General features: G+C 42.7%; 1 pseudogene; it reads left to right on the forward strand.

Annotated features, from left to right (window-relative positions):
• Nucleotides 1-944: 944 nt before the first annotated feature.
• LOC146575909 (protein cramped-like) overlaps nucleotides 945-14224 on the forward strand; it is a 33512-nt pseudogene continuing 20232 nt past the window's right edge.

The following is a 14224-nucleotide window of genomic DNA, read 5'->3' on the forward strand; positions in this document are numbered from 1 at the left end:
TGCAATAAAGTCGTTGTAAGTAAGTAGTTGTCCCTCTTTACTAACCAGCTGAGCCACCAATAGGATCCCATTTTGGAGCCAAGTTTCCAGGAAAAGTGATTTATTTTTCTATAAAATATCTCTGTTGTTCCAGATAAGGTATTTGTGAGGTGAGAAGTTGTGTTTATAAATGAGGGTCCACGCTAAGAGGACCTGCTTATGGAAGGATGAAAGCTTTACAGGGACTTTCTCAACATTGTAATTACAATTTCAAATAAAAGTAAAGCCACCAAAACGAGAGAAAATGTGGTATGGTATAAAGTTCCAGATAGAGGTAGGGTTTTAAGAAAATGTTTGGCCCAATTAATTTTGAAAGTGTTATTTAAAGTAGAAAAGTCTAAGACGTTAAGCCCACCTGATTCGTACTTATTCATCACAACAGTTTTTCTAATATAGTGCGTACGGTTTTTCCATATAAAATTAAAGAGCATACGGTCAATATCTTTACTACTTTTCTTATCCAGATGTAAGGAGAGAGCAGCATATGTTCATCGGGATATCCCTTCAGCTTTAGTAATTAACACTCTACCTTTCAAAGACAAGTCCCTTGTTCCAAGATGGCGCCGCCGCGTATGGATGCCCCGGTGCTTCAGTGCGTTACTTCTGTTTTGTTTTTGTGCATAACTTCTGTGTCTGGGCACTCCTCTGGATATTCTTACACTAGAGAAGAGCTTCTTAACTACAGGACTACAACACCTGTGGATTTACTTCCAATATTTGTCGCATCTGCGGCAGATTTACTGCAGACTCTGATCAGGAAAGTGAGACGCCGAAAGCGAGGAAAGCGAGCCGGCGCACTCGTGCGTCTGAGGAGACGCGGACTGCGAACTGCTCTTCCTGGGATCTTCCTTTCCAACGTACGCTCACTCAGGAATGAGATGGACGAGCTGGCCCTGATGAGAAGCATGAACAGAGACGTTGCCTCCTCCTGTGTCTTGTGTTTTACGGAGTCGTGGCTCTGTGAGGACATCCCGGACAGCGCGCTCAAGCTGGAGGGCTTTCATCTGCTGCGCGCGGACCGGCAGGCCTCTCTCTCTGGTAAGACCACAGGTGGACGTGTCTGCTTCTACATTAATAGTGGCTGGTGCACAGATGTAACAGTGATTGCTCAGCACTGCTCTTCCTCTCTGGAATACCTTTTTATTCACTGCAAACCGTTTTATTCTCCGCGGGAGTTTGCTTCATTCATCTTGGCCGCTGTTTACATCCCGCCAGATGCGGATGCGCAGGCAGCTCAGTGCGCACTCGCGGAGCAGATACTGCACATGGAGCGGACATTCCCGGACTCTCTCATCATTGCTCTTGGGGACTTTTACAACACCCCCCTCCTCACCCCACACAAAAGAGGATTTCACACCACCTCCTCCCACCACAACCCTTCATATTCATGAAGCAGATGCGAGGAAGCAGTTTAAGAGTCTGAATGCTCGGAAAGCTCCCGGCCCAGACGGTGTGTCTCGTCTACTGGACGCAGCCGGAGGGTTCATTTGGTTGTTTGCTCTCAATAGAAGCTGAGCGCGTCTCCGTGTCTGTGCTGGTAAACGATACTGAGTCCCAGTGCTCAGTAAACTGTACACCTGACCGTTATTCTCCCACTGAATCCGGTGTGTCCACGGTCCAACACGTGCTCAACACGATGGTGCTGACCGGTGCCCAAACACACCAGAACACCAAATAAGTAAAATAACACAAACACGAACTTCTCCATGGCTCGTCGGGATGGCAACTGCTCCAAAAGTGACACATGAAATAGGCTGACATTTGAGTTTGACACGGGAGGTGAGGGGGTGTTTTGAATATGCTTGACTCCGTCACGAGGTTGCGCACAGCATCACCGGCAAGGGGGCTTGGTTTGAGAGGTTTTTGGCATCTGTGATGTGATTTACAACCATCCACCCATGTACAGCAAGAAGCCGCACTCACAACCGTGGGCATCAGCAAGTTGGTGAAATTTAAACAAAACAAAACAGCATTCCATCTGAAACTCTCTTATTGTACCCAAAATACAAATTTTAGTGATTACATGTGGCTTCATTAATTATGTTCAAACGGATGAATACATAACGCAAGTAATAACTTTATGATCAGTCAGTGAATGAAGGAGCTCAAGAGTGCAAATATAGTTGCAATAAAGTGACAAATATGCCCTTTTATGTCAAACAAAGACCGAAATAAGTGGCATCAGTGTGAGGATGAGAATGAGCGATCCAACCTCACACTGCAGATATCAGGGCAAAGCACAGTGGGGGGGGGGTTGCAGTCTTCTTGGCTGGACCTTCTTCTGCAGTGTGTGATCTTCTAGGAGAGTCTTCATGCAGCATGCCTGCCAGTGTGGTCCACACTGCTTCTCTGTCAGTCTTGGGCACACTGCGTAGGTCTTTAAAACGTGGGTCCAGTGCAGTTGCGATCTGGAGCCATGCATAGTTGGTATGTTCCTGGCGGGAAGCAAGGTCTTCCTTAAACTTCTCTTTAAACCTCACCACATATGCAGGGTCCTCATCAGTTACTTCCATGACACGGCGCAGGTGGCAGAAGGCTGGTAGAACTACAGAGCAGGAGACGTAGGCCTCTCCTCCCAGCAGTTCAGTCACATATCTGCAGTGGAATACACACATACACACATGGGGTGGCTGTAGCTCAGGTGGCAGAGCAGGTCAGCCACTAATCAGAAGGTCGGTGGTTCGATCCCAGGCTGCCTCCTGGCTGCATGCCAAATATCCTTGGGCAAGATACTAACCCCGTGTTTGCCTACTGGTGGTGGTCAGAGGGCCCGGTGGCGCCTGTGTCCGGCAGCCTCGCCTCTGTCAGTGCGCCCCAGGGCAGCTGTGGCTACAATGTAGCTTGCCATCGCCAGTGTGTGAATGTGTGCGTGAATGGGTGAATGACTGAATGTAGTGTAAAGCGCTTTGGGGTCCTATGGACTAGAAAAGCGCTATACAAATGCAGGCCATTTACACACACACACACACACAGATAAGACAGCAAATTAAAAAAAGCTTTTTAATACTAGGTAATATTAATAAAATATTTGATTTCATTTATTTTTTAAATAAGACATTTTCATAATAACAAAACTGATTTAAGATGTATGTTTGATACATTTAATCTAAACCTACAATTATGGTCACAATGACAGGCTCACCTGCAGGGCTCTAGAAGTGTCTCCAGTCTCTGGAGTTTGTCCCACTCTGGAGGCGTCAGGAGGACAAGTTTATGCTTTTGTTTATCCAGAGTCGCGGTTACTGCAGTTTGGTTGCGGATCAAGCGCTTCACCATCTCCAGCGTGGAGTTCCAGCGCGTAGGCACGTCCTGGGCCAACGGCTCCTGCTTGCGCCCCAGTGACACCTGCTCTGCGTTCAGCTCTGCTGTGTTTGCTGGGCTGTGCTTAAAATGGCCAACAATTTTGCGGCATTTGGCCAGCGCAGTGACAAAGCCACTGTCTGCGAGACTCACTGTGATGCATCTCTGTAGAATGTGCGCGGTACACGGCATGTGATTGAATGGCATGATGCGAGCCGCGGCGATCATATTGCGCGCACTGTCCGTGCCTACTGTTGTCACCTTCTCCTCAATTCTCCACCTGCGAGCAACAGTCTGGAACTGCTCTGCACAAGCCTCCGCAAAGTGCCGCTCTTCCGTTTTCATTATAGTCAGCGCAAAGGATGTCAGACCCCAGGCTTCAGTGATTAAATGCGCAGTAACTCCCAGGTAATTGTCATTACTCAATGATGTCCAGTGGTCTCCTGTCAGAGCCACGCATTCTGTGTGAACTAAAGCCTCTTCTTTTTTCTTTTTCTCCGTTTCATACAGTTCGTGGATTCGAATTGTTATTGTGCTTCTCGCTGGGGGCTTGTAGGACGCGTCCTGAGATGCAACCTTTAAAACATCCGCAAAGCCCTTGTCCTCCACAATGCTTAGCGGTCTGCAGTCCTTTGCTATCCATTTGGCTATATTGTCGGTCAGTTTGTCCAAAGAAGACTTACCGAGTGGCCTGCGTTCACTAAGAGTGGTCTGACGCAGGCCGGGTGAAGCTGCTGCCCCGACAAACGCGTGTTTGGCATTAAGGTGGTATTTTAAGGTCGAATTTGAACGGTGAAATTGAAACTCTTTACTACAGTGAGTGCAAATTACAACGCGTTTGTTTATTGTCCCATCTATGTTCTTCTTGTATTTAAATTCCCCATCCAGAAGGCCATCCGCTTCCTGCTTCTCCATTTTCAGTGGCGCGGTAAACAAATCAAGTGGAATTATGGGAGCGACTTATCTGCGTGTTGCGCTAAATAGTTAAATATTCTAACGTAATTAATTCCAAAATTTAATTATCGCAATTAACGCGTTAATTTCGACAGCTATAAATATAATATAATATAATATAATATAATATAATATAATATAATATAATATAATATATCATGTTGCTATTTAATGTTTTTTGTTCGTGTTGCAGCTGCTCTGTGAGCCAAGCTTTCGTTGTCTAAATTCAATGGCAATATATCTCTGCACCACACGATGGCGATAGATTCTCACAGACAGTCTGTGCTCTGCTTCCGCCACCAGTCATCTTTAAATCTTTTTTTTAATTCAATGAAACCTTTATTTAACTGTCCATCTCGCGGCATTACTTAAAAAAAATCATATTTAAATACAAAGAAGATTAAATACATGAACGACAGTAAATTGATAAAATAAGAGCAAATAAATATATTTACAAATGATAGCAACATCAATGGAATAAAAGCATGAACAGCAGCAGAAGGAGAAAGAGGCCTGTATCTACATTATTACTCTGGCAGCTCTCAGTCTCCATACAGACAGGACACGTTGCAGCGTAATTGCAGACAGGTGCGTGGGCCTGAGCTCCGCCCAGGCAGAATGACGAGTGGAAGAAAGCAGCAACACAATAAACATATGTAGCCTTGCGGAGCCGGCCGGGCAGACACCGAGACAGAGTGCAAAGATTTTATACGTGACAACACACACAAAAAAACACACACAACAAAAATCAGAATGTGTTTGTGATTTGGATTTTTATTTAAAGGTGAAACCTTTTTTCTTTTCTTGTTTTGCCAGATTAGACATTTTGATTCATTTCATTTAGTTTTTTTGTTTTACTTTGATGCTATAATAGATGTTTTTAAAATGTAGTCATATTTAATACTATATTGCATCATGGCAAAACAACAGTCTCCTCAAGCTGCTTTATACTGTAAGGTGAAAACACTACAGAAAAAGCCAGAAAACCCCAACAATCCAAAGATCCCCTTTGAGCAAGCACTGGGCGACAGTGGGGAGGAAAAACTCCCTTTAGGAAGAAACCTCCGGCAGAACCAGGCTCAAGAAGGGGCGGCCATCTGCTGCGACCGGTTGGGGGTGATGGAAAGAGAATAGAGGGAGACAAGATGAAGTATACTTCTAATGGCCTATTCCAATTGGTGGTAATACATCATAAGAATTGAGGAAAGGTGGTGTTGATGGAGACTCTGGGGAAGGCCTTCGTCTGCCAGGGTGTTTTGGAGCCACTTGAATAAATTTAGTTTGCACTGGAGGTGGACGAGGTTTAATCTGTGGAAAGATCTGAGACGGAGTCGGAGTCTCCCCATAACATCTCCCCATCACGCCTCTATGGACCAACGGTGCGAGCTTTTGTCCTTTCTGTTTTTCTAATTTAAGCTGGAGTTGAACGTCTTTCACTCTAGATTTTAGATGACCTATCTCTTTTTCTTCATTGCCAGCTTTTCTGATCATCTGGTTCACTGGTCCAATGAGCTCCTGTTTTTGTTTGAATAAAGCGTATTCGGAAGACTTTACCATATCATTGTACTGCTTTTTAAATGATTCCAGCTCCCGTGTTTTATCTAGTAAAGCTGCATCTAGATCCTTGCATCTGATACGTAGACAGTTCAGCTGTTTTTCAAGAAACTCCTTCGTTGTTCCAACAAAGGGGATGCCTTCCACACCGTCTACGTATTTCTTTTTCAAGTTGTGGAATATATCCCTAAATTCCACCTTTTCTTTTTCTCTGAAGTGACCTGCATGTGGAAATGCCTTTTCAAAGGACAAAACGCACTGGTACAATTCCTCTTGGAAGTGGCGCTTTTTCTTTTCCAGGCAATTCGTTTTTTGTGTGAATATTTCTGTTTGCTTTTTTGTGGCGCGCAGTTGCTCTTCCAGTGAGATCTTTTCAGCCAGTGCCTGATTGTGTGCCGTTTTTACTTTATACCTGTCCACTGCTGTCTTTCTGTGGTTTTCCTGCTCTGTGCTTAGGGCCTTTTTTAGGTCTTCATTTTTCTTTTTCAAAGAATCAACTTCATCTTCGACCATAGCCTTCATTTTCTTTTCAAAGGCCAGAGCCCTAATATTTCTCTGACATTTCCGTTTGATCTCCATATTCTGGGCCTTTTGGTTGTCTATTACTTTGCCCATTTGATCTTTCTCGTCTGTTAATTCTTTCACGGTTTTATCCATCAATTCATTTTCGTCCTGTAACTTTGTATTACGTGTCAGAAGACCCTCAATCCAACACTGCGAGGATTGATGTTGTTCCTCGCGTTCTTTAACCGCATTGACGGCCACACCTCTACTATTTTTTACTGTTCTCTCAAGCTTTTCTATTTTGGAATCATACATTTCCATGACCTCTTCTAACTTTCTGTCTGCAGCATTGGCTTTGTCTTCGAGTTTTTTTTAGTATTTTCCTCGTAAAATTGCTGCATCTTATTTTTTTCCTCTTTGTGGCGTTTCAATAATAATTCAACAACTTGGCTGTTGTGAAATTCCTGACGTACCACCTTTTCTTTTGCTGTTTCCAGCAGTCCTTGCAGGACTTCGACTTCGTCCTCATCATCTGTGATTAGGTATTGAAACAGCTGTTTACTCCCCAGATGTTTGTGTCCTCAAAGAAATTCCATTTAGATTTATGTGAATGTATTGTGCAGGTACTTTCTCTGCTTCGCCCTCATTGCTTGCTTTATCTGAGGACATAATCTGCCTTCTTTCAGCTTGGGGTAGGCCTCAGTTTATGTTTTAAATTAAAAAGCTTGAAGACAAAGTGAACTCTGGACAAGCGTGTGGCCTACCTGAAGCCCAGGTGGGCTTGTTGATAATCACATTTTCACACTCATCTCGGGGCACATCCGTGGTGTTCTGGTGCCAGCCTGTCCCCTCTGTTTTTGTGGGGGTCTTCCCCACATACGAAAATGGCCGCTTCTGCCTGGAGGGAGTTTTTTATTTTTGCTTTGCAGCTGCACAGGATCTGTATAGAAGTTTTAAACACTTCTATTTTAGGCAAATTTATAATATTTTAGACGACAGCACTGTTACGAGTTCAAAAATTGGGGATGGAGACAAGAGGAAAAACCACAATAACAACACTGGTCCGGCCGGGTTAAGTCAAACGATGATTTTAATGATCACACGCGTGGGAGATGGACACTGTATGCAGACAGCCTCAGATCTCAAAATGGTGGAGCATTGATCAAACTCTTATAGCCTCTGGTGCCCCCACCTTATCATAAAAGCCTAAACATTCACATGCTTTCTCTCACACGGCGCCTAAGCTACGACCTTGGCTCCCTGTTTATCTGCTCCTGCTGAGATGGGGCAGAAAACTCCAGCATGTTCCGTTCTCTTCTAATCAGACAAATAAGGCGATGACTTTTCTGCAAACAGTATTTCTTATAACTCAGCAGTATAATGCATCATGAAACAATATCATCCATTCACAATAAATCAGCAGTGTAATGCAAATCAGTTTAACAAATGCAATAGTTATCACCCTCTCCTAATTCAGGAGAATAATGCAAACTAAAACTACATAATAATTCACAATCTTTAATTAGGGGTCTAACATGGCATAAAATAATATTATAAATCTCACAGCACATAAAACACTGTTTGCTTGGATGTGTGTGTTTGTGTGTAAAAAGTGAGATGTTCAGAGGTCTTGCTTCATGGTATCGAACAGCCCACACAAAACAGGTTCTGTATGATTTAATTTAAGTGCTGATGTAAACCACAATGTTCAGCAAACATCTATCAGGTCATTGGACTGTATTTTTTTAAAGCTTAAGTATGCGCACATGGGATATATTAAAAACTGACAAGCCGTTTGAACACATGATGTGAAATCACTTAATCAACCTGCTGGATTTTCCAAAAGTTAAAATATTTATACTACTTTGGCACATTGCTCTTAACTTATTAAGGTGGCTATTAGTGAGGGTCATGATAATCAATTCAATTGAGCAGAAGTGACATTCTTACTTCGATTCGTCCAAATTCATGTGAGTTCCAGTCTGTTCAGCCTGTTTCTGTGTAGCACCAAGCAGTAGACCTAAACCTGGATGTGCTTCTGGGTTCTGCCTCTAATGAAAACGGATGAGTGTAAAATGCAACCATTGTTTGTAGTTTGCTGCCACCTACTGAGTGAAAAAAGAACTGAAGTTGTAAAAAGTCACTATTCCTAATGATAGGCTTCGTTTTGTTTCAGTTTCAGTTCACTATACAGCTCATCAAACTGTTTTCCCTTTACGTTTTGATATACATTGTGAAGTTTGGGTTGTCATGTCTACGTCTCATTATGTTTCCTGTTTTATTGTGAAGAGGTCTGGTGTTTCTGTGTTCATCGTGTTCAGTTTTACTCTTCCCCTGTGGCGTTGTTATGTTTATGTTGATCTACTGTGCCTTTCTGTTCCATGTTTCAGATCCCTATGTTCTGTCTCCCCCAGTCTGTTAAGTCCACATGTCTTGAGTTCCGTCAGTGTGTTTCCTGTTTTACTTTCACAGTCTGTTCTATGTTAATGTTTCTAGTTTTGCTTCCCTTGCCTCGTCCTGCTTAATTACTCTCAGCTGTGCTCTCCTCCTGTGGCTCATTCCCCCTCGTTATCCCTCAGTGTATTTAAGCCCCATGTTTCTCTTTGTCAGTGTTGCGTCCTCCATCATAGCTGTGTGATTTTTCCCTGTGGCTCCTTGTGCTTTAGTTTTTCCCAGTTTAGGTTATTTTGTATTGTTTTTCGTGTCCCACTCCACGCCAGCAATAAAGCTGTGTTTTTTGAGTTTAACTTTTGACTCTGTGAGTTTGCGTTTGGGTCCTTCTCCTGCCTGCCACACAGCCGAACTGTGACACTAAGTAAAGAGAAGGAAGAACACAGAAAGACAGCAGTGGACAGGCATAAAGTAAAAACGGCACACAATCAGGCACTGGCTGAAAAGATCTCACTGGAAGAGCAACTGCGCGCCACAAAAAAGCAAACAGAAATATTCACACAAAAAACGAATTGCCTGGAAAAGAAAAAGCGCCACTTCCAAGAGGAATTGTACCAGTGCGTTTTGTCCTTTGAAAAGGCATTTCCACATGCAGGTCACTTGAGAGAAAAAGAAAAGGTGGAATTTAGGGATATATTCCACAACTTGAAAAAGAAATACGTAGACGGTGTCATGGTCCTGAGTCTGAGGACTCAGTGTTTTGTGTTTCCTTATGCTTTTGTTCATTCCGAGTGTGTATTCTGTTGTTATTTTGCCATTTGTTAGGTTTCTGTTCTTTGCCTGCCTGCTCCCACTTCTCTGTGTTCCCTCTGTCTGTCCATGGTGTTTTTGTGTCTGCTCATGAGTCTGCCTGTCAAGTTCAGTGTCCTGTCTGGTTCTCTGTCTGTTAATTTCCTGTTTTATTCTGAAGGTTCATGTCTGATGTGAGTGTGTTCAGTTTACATTTCCCCTGTCCCGTCAGCTCTGATTTCTCCCAGCTGTGTTGCCCTCCTGTCTCTTATCCCCTGATTACTGGTGTGTGTATTTAAGCCCTGTGTGTTCTCCTGCCTGTTGCCGGTTCGTCTGTATTACTCCATGTAAGTCCGCGCTTTTCTGCATTCATCTGTGTCTCTCTGCGTCTCTGTATCCTCCGTCAGTCTGCGTCTCTCTGCCTTTCTCCCCGTGTCCTGTGGATTTCTAGTTGCTCTTTAGTTTTCCCAGTTTAGGTTTCCGTTAGTTTGTCTCATTATTCGTTTTCTGTTCCTGCCACTGACACCTTGTAAATAAACTCCACTAATCTTTTCATACACTGCTTGCTCTTGGGTCCTTTTTCCAACTCCACACGGCTCGCCTCGGCAGCCGTGACAGACGGTGTGGAAGGCATCCCCTTTGTTGGAACGACCGAGTTTCTTGAAAAACAGCTGAACTGTCTACGTACCAGATGCAAGGATCTAGATGCAGCTTTACTAGATAAAACACGGGAGCTGGAATCATTTAAAAAGCAGTACAATGATATGGTAAAGTCTTCCGAATACGCTTTATTCAAACAAAAACAGGAGCTCATTGGACCAGTGAACCAGATGATCAGAAAGGCTGGCAATGAAGAAAAAGAGATGGGTCATCTAAAATCTAGAGTGAAAGACGTTCAACTCCAGCTTAAATTAGAAAAACAGAAAGGACAAAAGCTCGCACCGTTGGTCCATAGAGGCGTGATGGGGAGATGTTATGGGGAGACTCCGACTCCGTCTCAGATCTTTCCACAGATTAAACCTCGTCCACCTCCAGTGCAAACTAAATTTATTCAAGTGGCTCCAAAACACCCTGGCAGACGAAGGCCTTCCCCAGAGTCTCCATCAACACCACCTTTCCTCAATTCTTATGATGTATTACCACCAATTGGAATAGGCCATTAGAAGTATACTTCATCTTGTCTCCCTCTATTCTCTTTCCATCACCCCCAACCGGTCGCAGCAGATGGCCGCCCCTTCTTGAGCCTGGTTCTGCCGGAGGTTTCTTCCTAAAGGGAGTTTTTCCTCCCCACTGTCGCCCAGTGCTTGCTCAAAGGGGATCTTTGGATTGTTGGGGTTTTCTGGCTTTTTCTGTAGTGTTTTCACCTTACAGTATAAAGCAGCTTGAGGAGACTGTTGTTTTGCCATGATGCAATATAGTATTAAATATTACTAAATTTTAAAAACATCTATTATAGCATCAAAGTAAAACAAAAAAACTAAAGTATACTTCAATGAAATTAATCAAAATGTCTAATCTGGCAAAAAAAAGAAAAGAAAAAAGGTTTCACCTTTAAATAAAAATCCAAATCACAAAAATTCTGATTTTTGTTGTGTGTGGGGGTTTTTGTGTGTGTTGTCAAGTATAAAAGTTTTGCACTCTGTCACGGTCTCGATGTCTGCCCGGCCGGCTCCGCAAGGTTACATATGTTTATTGTGTTGCTGCTTTCTTCCACTCGTCATTCTGCCTGGGCGGAGCTCAGGCCCACGCACCTGTCTGCAATTACGCTGCAACGTGTCCTGTCTGTATGGAGACTGAGAGCTGCCAGAGTAATAATGTAGATACAGGCCTCTTTCTCCTTCTGCTGGTGTTCATGGTTTTATTCCATTGATGTTGCTATCATTTGTAAATATATTTATTTGGTGTTATTTTATCAATTTTCTACTACTGTCGTTCATGTATTTATTTATTTTTTTGTATTTAAATATGATTTTTTTAAAGTAATGCTGCGAGTTAAATAAAGGTTTCATTGAATAAAAAAAAGATTTAAAGATGACTGGTGGCGGAAGCAGAGCACAGACTGTGAGAATCTATCGCCATCGTGTGGTGCAGAGATATATTTCCATTGAATTTAGACTACGAAAGCTTGGCTCACAGAGCAGCTGCAACACGAACAAAAAACATTAAATAGCAACATATTATATTATATTATATTATATTATATTATATTATATTATAGTGCAAACAGTGCAGGCTTCAGCTCTGGGGAAGAAGCTGTTCCTCAGTTTGGGTGGATTCTGTCACTCACAGCGTTGTTAGCCCTCTTGTGCGCGCAGACTGCAACCCCCCCCTCCCCTGCCCCCCCACTGTGCGTTGCCCTGATATCTGCAGTGTGAGGTTGGATCGCTCATTTTCATCCTCACACTGATGCCACTTATTTCGGTCTTTGTTTGACATAAAAGGGCATATTTGTCACTTTATTGCAACTATATTTGCACTCTTGAGCTCCTTCATTCACTGACTGATTATAAAGTTATTACTTGCGTTATGTATTCATCCTTTTGAACATAATTAATGAAGCCACATGTAATCACTAAAATTTGTATTTTGGGTACAATAAGAGAGTTTCAGATGGAATGCTGTTTTGTTTAAATTTCACCAACTTGCTGATGCCCACGGTTGTGAGTGCAGCTTCTTACTGTACATGGGTGGATGGTTGTAAATCACATCACAGATGCCAAAAACCTCTCAAACCAAGCCCTCTTGCTGGTGATGCTGTGCGCAACCTCGTGACAACCACATGACTGATACTAACTCCTGAGCTGACTGTATGCTAACATGCGCCACAAATAAGGGTCATATTTGGATTTAAAACAATCACCGAGAAGCTTCCACTGAATGCTACTTTCCCCTGCATGACACTGAAATCATTAACACATACTAACCCTCACTTATGCTCTTCAGTTTTCTCAGAAATGGATTAAGCCTACACCTAAACCAACGGATATGTTCACTGACTTTTTCTCTTAGTCTGGAAATACTTAGTCAGCCCATTACGCAATTGAATTGATTATCATGACCCTCACTAATAGCCACTTACTAAGCTAAGAGTAATGTGCAAAACCCATTAGCCAAAGTAGTATAAATATTTTAACTTTTAGCAAATCCAGCAGGTTAATTAAGTGATTTCACATCATATGTTCAAACAGCTTGTCAGTTTTTAATATATCCCATGTACGCATACTTAAGCTTTAAAAATAAAGAAAAGTGCAATGACCTGATAGATGTTTGCTGAAAATTGTGGTTTACATCAGCACCTACATTAAAATACAAAGACCCTGTTTTGTGTGAGCTGCTCGATACCATGAAGCAAGACCTCTGAACATCTCAGTTTTTACACACACACACACACACACACACACACACACACAAGTGCAAGCAAATGGTGTTTTATATGCTGTTGTCTAAAATATTATAAAATAAACCGTCTCTTTTTATATGTGGGGGGGGGGCACTCAAAAAACGGAGGGGACAGGTTGGCACCAGAACACCACAGGTCTGCCCCGAGATGAGTGTGAAAATGTGATTATCAACAAGCCCACCTGGACTTCAGTTAGGTCGCACGCTTGTCCAGAGTTCACTTTGTCTTCAAGCGTTTTAATTTAAAACATAAAGTGAGGCCTACCCCAAGCTAAAAGAAGGCAGATTATGTTCTCAGATAAAGCAAGCAATGAGGGCGAAGCAGAGAAAGTACCTGCACAATACATTCACATAAATCAAAATGGAATTTCTTTGAGGACACAAACATCTGGGGAGTAAACAGCTGTTTCAATACCTAATCACAGATTGTGCTCTCTGTTTTACACGTTTTTAGTAAGGCATAATTAACTAAAAGGCTAGAGAGATGAAAGGATGCCAAGCTGATACCAGGCCTCAGTCACATGGATTGTTTCTTAAATTCTGAAATTAAGTGGACATGCAAAAAGATCTGGCACTTCATATATTAAACTGAGAAGCTGTGCTGACCCAAGAAAGCGCCCAGAAATTTGGGCAAATGTCTGCTCTGAAGTTTTTAGCCAAACCAAACTGCAGGTCAGTTTAAAGCGCAAAATTGTGCAAGTAGTCCAAACTAAACCGTTCTTGAGATGCAGAAATGTTGTCACACACAAAAATCAGACGATTGTGCCTCCAAACAAATTGCACTTACAAATGCTTGTAACATAAATGATGAAAATAGTAACTGCAAAGTTGAGACTGAACAGTGTTTCAGTTAAAGTGATAAGCTAGCCATTCAGCTGACTCATTGGTGATTGCAATGATTGCAGGTTTCATTATAGAAGAATATCAAGGAGAAGACAGATGGCAGGGAGTCAGAAACGGGGGATGGAAATGCAAGATATTGAGGACAACTTATGAGCCCAGGCGTCAGGTGTGAACAACAACAATAACTGGGCTGTATTTAGGTGTACAGATCACATGACCATCAAAAGAGCAGTGTAGGAATGAGAGAAGATCAACAGGGGAGCACACAAAGAGGTTTATGGACACAAACTGGGAAAGGTGGCATGCTCAGTTGATCAGTAGAATACCACACTAGACTTTCTTCCAGGACGGTTGAGGACCCTGTTGTGGGGGCGAAGCTTGGGTCCAATGTTCCCTCTAATTTTTCATGTGTCTGAGCGAACACACAAACTCTCTGAGCGGTCCCTTGGAC

Source organism: Mchenga conophoros, linkage group LG4 (assembly GCF_057382185.1).
Source record: "Mchenga conophoros isolate Kocher_MC1m ecotype Shallow Benthic linkage group LG4, M_conophoros_male_GT1.1, whole genome shotgun sequence".
Classification (NCBI taxonomy): Eukaryota; Metazoa; Chordata; class Actinopteri; order Cichliformes; family Cichlidae; genus Mchenga; species Mchenga conophoros.